Source organism: Meriones unguiculatus, chromosome 6, assembly GCF_030254825.1.
Source record: "Meriones unguiculatus strain TT.TT164.6M chromosome 6, Bangor_MerUng_6.1, whole genome shotgun sequence".
NCBI lineage: Eukaryota > Metazoa > Chordata > Mammalia > Rodentia > Muridae > Meriones > Meriones unguiculatus.
The window spans coordinates 95,760,305-95,772,751 of NC_083354.1; the positions used below are offsets into that span (position 1 = coordinate 95,760,305).

General features: G+C 44.5%; 4 non-coding genes across 4 annotated transcripts; 3 read left to right on the top strand and 1 right to left on the bottom strand.

Moving 5' to 3' along the window:
- Positions 1–2,139: 2,139 nt before the first annotated feature.
- On the bottom strand, positions 2,140–2,212 carry Trnar-acg (transfer RNA arginine (anticodon ACG)). The gene has a single exon. It is a non-coding gene; the product is annotated as a tRNA-Arg (tRNA).
- Positions 2,213–2,506: 294 nt separating this feature from the next.
- Trnay-gua (transfer RNA tyrosine (anticodon GUA)) lies at positions 2,507–2,598 on the top strand. Its single transcript is given in 2 exon segments — positions 2,507–2,543; positions 2,563–2,598. It is a non-coding gene; the product is annotated as a tRNA-Tyr (tRNA).
- Positions 2,599–2,796: 198 nt separating this feature from the next.
- Positions 2,797–2,885, top strand: Trnay-gua (transfer RNA tyrosine (anticodon GUA)). Its single transcript is given in 2 exon segments — positions 2,797–2,833; positions 2,850–2,885. It is a non-coding gene; the product is annotated as a tRNA-Tyr (tRNA).
- Positions 2,886–2,987: 102 nt separating this feature from the next.
- Positions 2,988–3,060, top strand: Trnaa-agc (transfer RNA alanine (anticodon AGC)). The gene has a single exon. It is a non-coding gene; the product is annotated as a tRNA-Ala (tRNA).
- The last annotated feature ends 9,387 nt before the right edge of the window (positions 3,061–12,447 follow it).

Below are 12,447 nucleotides of genomic sequence, written 5' to 3' on the forward strand. Positions count from 1 at the left end.
CTCTTAAATCTTAAGGTTCTGTTAGCCACTTTTAAGGAAGTTGCTACATTTCCATTAAAAAAATTAAAACAATTAGCTCAGAATGAAATATCTACATCTACATCTATATGAACATGACTGTCAAACTGAACCTAGCCATACATGTGAGGAGAGCTGGGAGGGGAAGGAGGAGAGCCAGAAGTCAAGAGGCCAGGATAGCTGGGACCAAGAGGCTAGAGGCCAAGAGACCAAGAAGCAAAAGGCTGGTGTAGTTAAAATGGGTTACACAAGCAGCCCAGTCACTGGGCTAATGAGGTTGAGGGTAGGGGCGGTGTGTGTGTGTGTGTGTGTGTGTGTGTGAAGTGCAGAGGAGCCAGGACTCTGGAACAGTTAGGGAGGGACAGAGAAAGAGGCTGGAGTCAGCTGGCTTAGATATGCTAATAGGTACCTTAGCCATTCACAATGGTTTGAGACCTATCAGGTCTCTCTCTATTCTAACTTCACACCTTTAATTTTTTTTTTTTTTTTCAGAGTCCCTCTGTGGTAGTCTCCTGTCCTGTTCCCTGTTTTCTCCCTCTTCCGATGTCTGTCCCATTTGCCTTTCTGAATGAGGATTGATCATCACCTACCAGGGTCCTCCTTCTTGCTTAGCTTCTTTAGGTGTACAGATTTTAGTATGTTTATCCTGTATTATGTCTAATATCCACTTATAAGTAAGTATATACTATGTGTTTCTTTCTGCTTCTGGGATACCTCACTCAGGATGATCTTTTCTAGTTCCCACCATTTGCCTGAAAATTTCATGATTTCCTTGTTTTTAATAGCTGAGTAGTATTCTATTGTGTAAATGTACCATAGTTTCTTTATTCCTTCCTCAGATGAGGGACATCATAGCAAAAACATAATCCCTTTTTACATTTAGAAAGGGCTTCTCTCATACATCTCTGAAGCTGCTTGAATTGGAAGACTAGATGTCACTTTTATATGTAATGTAAGTTACTGCAAAAGAGTCAAATCAGAAATTCTTCCAGAAGAGCACTGCCCATTCTGTTATAATAGAGCCCCTTACAGAGGAGCAGTTCACAGGACATGGTAATTAGTTACAAGAAAGCAGAGCACATGGAGTTAAGATTCACCACTGCATAAAGACACTAGAATTGAGATCAGTGTAAACTTCATCATTTCCTTGTTTTTAATTGCTGAGTAATATTCCATTGTGTAAAAATACCACAATCCTCAACTGAGGGACATCTGGGTTGTTTCCAGCTTTTGGCTATTACGAATAAAGCTGCTACAAACGTGGTTGAGCAAATGTCCTTGTTGTGTACTTGAGCATATTTTGGATATAGGCCTATCAGAACAAAACGACAGGCTACAGACTGGGAAAGGATCTTCACCAACCCTATATCTCACAGAGGGCTGATATCCAGAATATATAAGAACTCAAGAAGTTAAAGAGCAACAAATCACGTAATCCAATTAAAAAAATAGGGTACAGAGCTAAACAAAAAATTCTCAGTAGAGTAATATGACAGAGAAACACTTAAATGTTCAACATCCTTAGTCATCAGGGAAATGCAAATCAAAATGACCCTGAGATTACATCTTACACCCATCAGAATGGCTAAGATCAAAAACTCAAGTGACAGCACATGCTGGAGATGTTGTGGAGAAAGGGGAACCCTCCTCCATTCCTGGTGGGAATGTGACCTTGTACAACCACTTTGCAATCTGGCGCTTTCTCAGAAAACTGAGAATAGCGCTTCCTCAAGATCCAGCCACACCACTCCTAGGCATATAGCTAAAACTTCACACCTTCAAAATGCCAGACTTTAGAGTGCTGATATCTTGTCGACTTGGTAATGTCCACATAGCTCATTTTGCTCAACATCTTGCTTGGTGAAAATTCTCAAACCGCTGTGTGGATTTAAAAAACAAAACCAAAAACCCCTAACAACTGAAGTGGACACAGTGTCATGGAAAATGGCTTGAGGACTCTAGGCGAATTTCCCTGCACAGCCTATGTGGAGGGAGGTTCAGCTACTGCACAGACACCAGGCAGCTCTACAGAAAGGCAAACTGCATTACTATCTTTGAGGTTTTCGTGTCTTGGGTTTTATTCAGGATGTTAATTTTAAAAGGACGAGCTATCAAAAGCTCCGAGCCAGGTAGGAGTCGAACCTACAATCTTCTGATCCGTAGTCAGACGCGTTATCCATTGCGCCACTGGCCCGTCGACGAGCAGACATGTGGGGGCATTTAGGATCACAAACAGTCCACCCGGGCGGCAAGGGCGAGGAAGGACAGGGTGCTGCGGGCGGGGGCTGAGAACCCGCGCCTGGGCCTCCCGGGGACGCTGTGCTGGAGCGCTTCCTAGGCGGCTCGGGGAGGGCGGCCCCGGAGCGCTGCGAGCCGCGCACGGCGGGCCACGTCCTGCGAAGCGCGCATGCTCGGCTCCGGAGGCCTTCGCGGAACTGCCGTGCCGTACGTGTGTTCAGGGTCAAAGGGCACGGCCGGCCCCCGCGTCCCTTCGATAGCTCAGCTGGTAGAGCGGAGGACTGTAGCTGATTCCCGGCAGGAGACATCCTTAGGTCGCTGGTTCGACTCCGGCTCGAAGGAGACTGTTTTGCTGCGGCAGGGTTCCTCCTTTTACCCCTCGCTGCTGCGAGCGCACCCAGACAGGGCCCAGCCCGCCGCCGCGCCGCCTCTCGGTTTGGCCCCTCGGGCTCCGGTTTTCCCGTGCCGGCTCCGCGGAGAGGGCCGCGCGGAGGCGCAGGGCGGCCTTATAGAGCCCCGCCGCCCGCGGGCCGTCCGCTCCCTTCGATAGCTCAGCTGGTAGAGCGGAGGACTGTAGGCGTGGGTCCGCGGGCATCCTTAGGTCGCTGGTTCGACTCCGGCTCGAAGGAAGGAGTGTCCCTTTTGCTCTCTCCAGCCTCTATGAATTTTCTCTGACTAGCAGTGCTCTCGCCGTCCTCTAGAGGACCAGATGAAGAGAAAGAGTCGCCGGTGGGGGATTAGCTCAAATGGTAGAGCGCTCGCTTAGCATGCGAGAGGTAGCGGGATCGATGCCCGCATCCTCCAGTCTTTTTTGCAGTTTGGGTTTCCTTTTCGTTTTGAGAATCTACCAGGAAGAGGGTCGGGAAAAGTCAGCGAGGTGCGTTTTAACCCTTCATTTTGTGTGGTGTCAGAAACTCCCAGGCAGGCATCAAACGCAAAGGAGGGACTCGGTCTGTAGAGGAAAACAACAGGGAGCAGAACCCGGACCCGGAAATGGGCCCAGCTTTAGGCTGGCTCAGCTGAGGCTCTGGGGCTGAGCGGCTCCAGGAGGCAGCAATGGTAAGGCTGGTGGTGCCGCTTGGACACGCACAGGCACACGCACACCACCGTAGTCTGAAACAAACAGTTTTAGATATTTGGTAATCGGTTATTCCTCTACTGTTTTCTAGCATAGAGTCGCAAAAGTGACTGAAGCCAGAGCTGTCTTGTAGTTCTCATAACAGAACGCTCATTTTTTTCAGACAAAAGGCAGAATTATTATCCTTTTGAGGATTATAATAAATCATGATTCTGTTTTAGAGTCTGGGCAACCTCGTGCACTTTTGTTTCCTGTGTATACAACCTGCTGCAGTTTACTGCCATCTCCCACTTTCTATTTTTCTGTTTCCTTATTCATTCTGTTATTTTTAGTAAGGTTTTACTTGAATCATCGAGTCATTTAAATTACGTATTTTAAAATGTTTTAGTGTTGACACAGGACTTCAGTCCCCTGGCTGGCCTTAAATTGCCTCCCAAGTGCTGTGATGGAGGGGGCACCGCATGACCTCCAGCAGGCCTCAGTTTCATTGTCTTCCTCGGCTTCCCCAGTACTGCTGGTGTTCACAGCCACAGCGCACTGCTACTTCCCTATCATTCCGGAACAGTGACGGTAACCCTTCTAACTGTATATGAGGAAAACACTGAGGAGGGGACAAGGCAAATAGGAAGGACAGCATCTGGGCCAAAATCAAGTCACTTCCTGAGGTCGGCAGCCCAGACAGGGGAGTCAGAGAAGCTCACCAGTGTACACAGGATGACCATAGTGGCATTTCCTCACAATTGAGCTAAAACTCGGAATCTTAGTACAGAGCCTGGGGCACAAGAAACACTGCTGTTATCACTAGGAAAGGAGGAAAGGGCTGTGGAGGGGAGGGGAAGAAAAGAGAAGAGGGAAAGGAAGGAAAGGGGGAGGTAGAATGAGGAGCATAAATAGGGCCTTTCATTTTGCTGGCATGCTGCAGAGACTGGGACAGATTTCAACACCTGGAGGCCTAGTAAACCTCCTACACCTGCAGCGCAGCCCTGAGGATTTACTTGAATGTTCGTATGTGTGGTGTATAAATACGTGAGACAGCGCAGCAGAGGGCTGCATGGATCTCCCAAACAAGGGAAGACTGAAATTATGGAACACTTCGTGGCAGGGTCATGTAATCGTGTGTGTAACCACAGACATTTTACTAGCTGTTCAGGCAGCCTGTTTCTAGTTTGCCTAGTAACCTTGTCATCATGTGTCACCCACCAGGTGTGTGGCAGATGTTACTATGAAAGGACCAACCCACCACTTTGTCTCTCTTGCCCTCTTGCTCTCTCCCCTTTCTCTGTGGGGCACCGCCTCTATTCCCCTACCACGTCTCTCTCCCTCTCTCCTTCCCCCTCTCTCTCCATCCAATAAACCTCTTTCATGTAATATCTGTTGTGCGCATCATTGGTACATTGGGCCAGGAAGGGCTCTCTGGGTAGCGTCTTGTCTGGTCTGGTCATGCCAGGACCACGTTGCCTGCAACAGATTTGTCTTCTGTTCCACCTATCACTAACCACTACTCAACCACATCTGGCCAAACCTACACTTTCTCTCAACTGCTCTGCCTTGCCTTTTACCTGCCTTTTACCATGAGCACCTGTCACTCTGCTCACAGCCGCTCAGATGTGGCTCCCTGCCGTGCTCCCAGCACCAGGAACTAGGCTGAGGCTGGCCTACTTCCTCACCCATCACCTACACTGCACTAGAACTGGCTTGGGGAAACTGGGAAGGTATAGCACCTTTGCCAGAAGGCTGGAACCTAAAACGCATACTACCCACTTCTAAACCCTCCCTATTAGGTAAGAGAATTTCCAGTTGTGCTCTTGCAATTAGGTGCAGAACCCGGGACAGCCATCAGGCTAGCAAGCACCCTGGGTCACAGGACCCCAGTCCTGTCATGCTGCTGAGGCTGTGCACAGCACAAGGTGAACTAACCTGTTGGCTTTGGTATAAGGAGGGCAGAGCCATGTCTCCATCCTACTGACTTGCAAAAGTGCAGTATCTTCTGAGTCAAGGCTCCCTTTCCTCCCTTTACTTCCGTGACTTACTTTTCTTTTCTCAAAGTCCTATCTGTTTGTTTCTGCCTGCTCTTCCATTAAATAAAAATCCTCTAATTTCTTTTTCTGCTCTCAAAAAATATTTTAAGATGCTGTAAGTTCTTATCTAATTATTTAATAATTTGCTCATTGGGTTTACATTTATAAGACTTCCTTAGTCATAATTAACTCTCCTTATTTTATCTCCTTTTAGACTAAAAGCAACAAGTCTCATTTTAAATGGGTACAGATTTTTAAATTTAAAGTTATATTTTTACAACATGCTGTATATATGATTCAGCCCCGGTTCAACATAATTATTATATGATGCTAAACTTTCAAGATTATAAAGGTCTATTCAAATTGAGCTAATTTAAAATGTGTATCTAACTGCCTATGTCTTTTACCAATTTCTAAATTAATGAATAAATGCTGTTTCTCCCACCATGAGCTGTCTGTGGTCCAGATTCACCACTAGACTTTCTGGCTAATAGGTTTGATATAAATTCAAATGTAATTTAAAATTGTTCTATACTGCTCTATACTATATTGTTGGTTTTAAAACTCATAACTCGAGGGTTACTAAATAAAAGTTTTGCCTAGATACCTTTACACTATATAATATAATATAATTCCAATTGAGATCTATTGATTTTAGAGGCATTTATTTGTTTATGTTAAAACTTGATCATGTTGCTATATCTTCACTATCAAAAGGTTAAAATACACTTGGTCCTATTTTCTAAAAATGATAATATTATTAATCTATACTATAGCCTAGACTTTTATAAGATATAGACTTTTTAAATACTAAATCATACAGAAAACTGTTATGCTCTCTCTTTAGTGGACTATGTTTATGACTTTCAAGGCTCCAACTTAACAGGGACAAAACCTAAAGTCCTAATATTTGACGGTTAACAAATGCAAGTTACTAGTCAGTCATCTCATAGATTATCAAGTTCTCTAACATGTCCAAAAATATATGAATAGTCCTACAGATGCGGACATGGTCTCACTGCCACCTTAACTAAACAGTTGAGGATGGTCCCATACAAGAGTTGGTAAAAATAACTTTCACCATACAAGAGTTGGTAAAAATAATTTTTAAAGCCGGAGAGGAGCCTTCCCGATAGGCTCAGCTACAGCATAAAACTATGCTCCAGACCTTGGCTGCTGCCCTGAGACTGTCAGAATTCCCGCAGAGAAAACAAGAGGTCTACAATCCCTCATCCCTGGAGGGTAGAGCCAAAACTCAACTCTGCCAGGTAATTGTTTCAAATGCAGCCAGGAGGCAATCTGGTCCCACAGCTGCCTCAACAAGCCATGCCTTGCCTGCCTTTTCACTAGCCTCTGGAACTCAAAATGCTCCCATGCAGGCTGGTCCTCTGTGCCCAGCCATGGAGGCTCAACCAGCACAAGTGCCACAAACGCTTCTAGCTCCTTGGCCTGGTGGAGGACAAATGGCTCCTAGATTCAGCGACCTCCACCACCCTCACCCAGCCCAGAGTAACACTGCAGGTCTGCTTTAACTTCACACTCGGGTCCCACGGACATATTGCCAATTTCTCTTCAGATATCTTCTCAGTCCTCTTCATATTCAGGAGACCAGGCCTTAAGCTTCACTCTCTAGAGCTGTGACTGCCAGGTCTAGACATAAGTCTAATTTGTTACCAAACTCAAAAAACAGGCCTTTTACCATCCCTCTAGTTAAAGGACAATGAATGATCACAGCAGTCTCACCCATGTCTCATGGTAAATAATTGGGTACAAGGCCAAAGGATACAGAAGTTTAAATTCTGAGCTTCTAAAAATGTGTTTTAGGGTCTAAAAAAGTGTTTAGGGTTAATAAGTGGGAGTTATGAATGTTTGGTGGTCTAATAAGATGCATCGAGGTTGGTAAATGCAAACTATGAAGGTCTGGGATGATTTAATGATCCTAAAGAGCTAGAAGTGTTTCACATTTCCTCCACTTGCTACTATAATATTAACTGTCCAGAGTTCTGACATTTATCACTAGAGCTCTGATTTATTAATCTAACTCTGATAAAAAACATTCCACTGTATCATCCACTATCAAGGTTCCAAGCTCAATATTTTAAATTTCCTTTGGCTTGTCTTTTCAGTACAGACTTAAAAAAAAAAAGTTTCTAATTGTGCTACATTTATATATATCCAGTCGTCTGGATGTATATAAAAAATAAGCTTCCCTTCTATAATGTGTAATCATATTAAAAGTTAATATCAAGTGGGCTTTTGCCCCTTCTGCTTCACAGAAGGCTTTTGCCTTTTCAGAGCTCGCCTTAAAGAGTGTTTACGCTGTTAGCACAAATGTGTATGTCTACTGCCTTTTTCCATAATGCATATTTCACTGCAAATTACAGTTGTGATGCTAACCTGTCTGAACTTTATCTGCTTTGTAAAACTTAAAAGACATTCTTGGAAGCTGCAGAAATCAAGCACATGGAGGCAGGGTGTGTGGTTAGTGTTCTGCTAAGGATGACCTGGAGCCCAGGTGACAGGTTCAGATGTGTACCATTTGTTGGACTGTCACTGTATATTTCTAGCACATAAACTATGCCAAGAACTGTTCAGAAGAAAGTACAATATGTTAGTTTTCACACATTTCCTCAGAGAGCTTTATGACGAAGAGAAATTTATAAAGAACAGCTTTGAAGCTGGAGCAATTATCAAGATAAAACACAGCTTCCAACGAGAACTATATAATCAGCTTAATAGAAGAAATGCCACAGCGTTCAAGCACTTTTCAAATTAGTCACTTCCTTGTGATTTTAATTTTCATGAAATGTTATTTCTCATTAAAAATTATGTGTTCAAACTTCTTCTTGCCAGGTAGCAAGAAAAACTGTAAAAGGCCACATAGGCAGAGGCAGCATGGCAAAGCGCTCTGCAGATTACCCCCCAGGCCCTCAGTGTGGGTGATGACAGTCACCGTAGCACAGAAAACAGAGTAATTTATTCAGTTACAGGAAGGCAAACCCTTAAAACAAACGATGACTGGGGCCCTGCTTCCGCTGTTGCTGTAAGGGCTCGTGGTTTTGTGTAGTGCAGATGGCCTTGGCTCCACCTCCCAAATGCTGCAAAGACAGCATTCGAAAATCACTTACAGCTGTCTAGGAAGTTCCTCTTAAAACCATATCTTTGGCTATAGGAAACCAAAGGAAGAGCCGTTATATCTGGGAAACCTGATGGATGGAGGCTTGTAGGAGCAGATGAAGTCCCGACTGACCGACCATTGTTAAAATGGAGTCCATGTTAAGGACCCCAGTGCTTCAGACCTATAGAGTGACAAAGCCTTCCCCAGGAGAGGCTCAGAGGATGACCAAGTCTCCTGGTCCAAATACTAGTGAGAAACAATTGTCTGTTAGTTGAAACCATTGTACACAGAAATTATCAACCACAAGCTTCCTCCTCCTGATGTTTGCAGCCTGAGGTTGCTTCCTTCAGAGGTCCCCAACTCAAGCTAGGTAGTGCCTTCCCTTTGGGATACGCACAATAAACTTTCTGAGTTTTTGATTGTACAGAACACCCAGCCCTTCTGTATGCCTGTCATTTCTTCATTCCTGTGTCCCCTGAGTCATGCTTCCAGGTCCATGTTGTGCAGAACACAGCAGAGCATGGTGCCTGGCAAAAAACAACAAACAACAAACAAACAAACAAACAACAAAAAACCCAGTTCCTCTAAGTTTCAAATAAAATGTAGCCTTGTTTATGAAACGTGTATTATGCTCATAGTAGTCATGGGAACGAGGAAGGGATGGATGGCTAGATATGGTAGATGGATGTGTATTGCCAGAAACTAACATTTTTTTTCCCTCATGTTCCCTTACACGTGTGTGTATTACCTTCTAATTGTTATACATGTGTGTTGATGTGGGAATGAGGGTGGGTGTAAGTCACGAAACTAGCAGTCAGGCTCACAAAGGGAGAGAGAAAACAGGAGTTGGAGGAAGGAGGCAGGCGGTAATAGGACACATGTGACATGAAGTGGGGAGAGGAATGCTTGGGAAGGAGAGGAGATGGGGAGATGAGGAAAGAGTTGGGGAAACCAACCAAAACAAAGCACTTGTTAAGATGTCATGGGTGGACCTGCTACCTTGCACACTGATTTAAAGGAAGATTGAGGAGGCTCCCCTAGGCCCAGGCCAGAGGACAAGACCATCCTGGGTAATATAATCAATCATTCAAGAGCTTCAGTGTAGGGCCTCACAGGCTTCTAGATTCTCCATAGGATGTTGTCACTCATTGTCACCAAGGAGACAAACATCAGGTCCAGCTTGTGTCTCCTGATGCTTCAGCATCTGCTGTCTCACTGGGAGGAAATGCTTCGAGAGAGAGCCGTCTCTAGCCCTTTCTGGTACAAGCTCAGTTCCATCTTTATTAATAACAAAACTCTCTAAGCTCTTGAGCAACCACCTGACAAGAAATGCCCTGGGTTGTTCACAGATACATCAGAAGTATTTAAAGGGCACAAAACACACCTTAAAACACCCAGGCATAAAACATATTGATGGATAAAATGGCTTCCTGTCACAGAAAACTAAGTTTGTTTAAGACAGTTAAAACATTAAATTCCAGACTAGTCCTATACACATTCTCAGCACTCAGCAGAAAGGTTGGACAGCACAGAGAGAGCATCTCCATCATCCTAGAAAGTCCTGCTGGTGAGAAATCCTGGGATCCAGAAGCCTCCCCCTCCCCAGGCTACTGTGCTGTATTCACAACTCCATGAAGGCCTTAAATGTGTAGTTCCAGAATGGTCTCTGTCTCCTGAACTTTGAAGATTTGTCAGTAAGCTAAATGTTCCAGCTCTTCTCTAGTGTATATGCCTGTGTTTCACTCCAAACACACAAACTGGCCATGTAGATGGCTGATCTTTGAAAGAAGGCAGGATCAAGGTATGGAAAAAAGAGGATGAGGGTAGAGTGAAGATTATTTAACACTTGGTTGTATTCCTATCCCACATGGCCTACATGGACAGTTCTAGGAAAAAAGTGAAAGAGAGCCCAATGAAGAAGAGGATAGGAAGGGAGAAGGCTGGGAATTGACTGTATATCAAATAATGGAGGTAGGGTTTTAAGATCAAAAGTAGTACTGTTTCTGAGCTATTTCCCTCCTACAAACACTGATAACTTATTTATGAAGCTTGGTCATTTGTAGATGACAGCATCTACCTCCAGCTGGGTGAGGGTCCTTTTCCCAGGACCACAAGGTGAGGGAGCCACAGAACCCAGAGAGTACGCCTGCTGACTCACAGTGGCATCCTGTGCAGCAATGGCACTGGAAGCTCATATAAGTATCTGAGTCATCTCCAAGCAGCCTACTTTCATAACCCCAAAGGACATTCTTACTGCCTGTCCCGGTGATGCCTGATGCAAGAGCCTTCTAGCCTCTTACTGGACTATTGGAAGCTGCACTGTCATTTGTCCCCCTAAAGGCAGGAAGGTTACTCTACCAACACACACCTGAGCTGCTGAAAGCATTCTCACGAGAAACTTTTAATGACTTCTTGGTACCCAATTTTAGTAAGTACTTAAGAAACAACCTTTTGTTACAGTATTCGTGCGACGCGTTGGGAGAGGATTCTTCACTCTAGGCTAAACTACTGAGTGTTCTGAGGCTCCCTGTATGCTGTGCCTCTATGTCTCTGCAAACGTGCCTCTCCTGATTGCATTTAAAAGCTGCCCAATGCACGAAGCCATCCCCATTCCTGCCGCTCTTCACCATCTCTCTCTCGCTGTGGTTCTTACATGTTTTATGTGTTCTCTTCATCATGCTAGCTCCTTTCAAGCAGTAGCCTGGTCTTTCCAGTTTTTGGGTTTGCAGAGCTTTGTACAATAGGAACATATGGTGAGTGCTCAGTGAATTCTCTTAGGAGGGATGGATTATTTCCATCAGAGGCTCTGCGTCAGTGTGCACTCATGACAGCTTTTCAGTCAGTGCTGGGGCAGTGCCATATCCTCTGGCGGCTCATAGGATTATAGCACCTGGTGACGTTCCTGTGGTTACAGTGCCACGCATGGTGCATTATGGACACATTTGTAGCCATGTTGCTGGAGAGGACTCTAGACCAATGTTGCGTATATGTGTCATAATTTTCAATAAAAGGTTCAAAGATAAACATAGAAGAGGCTTGCATAGTGAAGATGTGAAGAAAGTAGTTTATAGCTGTGTTTAATAAATGTTTAGCTCAGAAAAGTACAAAATTAAAAGTATACAAGGTAAAAAAAAATCATAGTAACGGAATTGGATATATGATCATCAGTTAAGAGTACCGGCTGCTCTTCCCGAGGATTCAGGTTTGACTCCCAGCATCCATATGGTGGCAAACAATTGTGTGAACTCCAGTTCCAGGGGATCTGACTCATTTCTTCTGGTCTCCCAGGTTATTGGGTGTACATGATACACAGATATACATGTAAGCCAAAAATGCCCATGCACATAGAATACAAATAAATAAACCTCAAAAAAGAAGATTATAGTAAGCTAATGCCAAATGGTGTTTGAAGCAGTAACATTCATTTCCGTATTCACTTTTTTATTTGAACACCCCTGTGCACAGCTCTGCCGCGGTCTACAGGAGTCTGCCCTCCTACCGCAGGCTTCAACTAACTCACTGCTCAGCCAGAGCAGCTTCCAATCTTTTCATCCTTTCTATCAGCTTTATGTCAGTGCACACATGTGTCACTGTGCCATAGCTGCCTGCAGCACTCTGCACGAGAGTGTGCTGTTTCGGAGTGTAGCCTAGAAGCAATATGACATGTCAAAGAGCCCAAGTGCATAGTTACCTATGCCAGCTAGGTTAGTGGAACTCCAGCCTGATGGTCACACACTGATAGACTTGCCTCAGGATGCAGTTCTCAGGATGTAGCCCTGTGGACAAATAAGTCATGACTATGCTATTAACTTAAAGAACGTAGTGGTTGATCTTGGTTACTAACCTGACTAAAGAAACCTAGAAAGTCTGTACACTATCTGCTGGATGCATTGTGAAGCTCTCTCTAGAGCCAATTTGCATGTCAGTCTTCGAACTGATAGGCAAGACATACTCAGAATTATGGGCGATTGGAACCT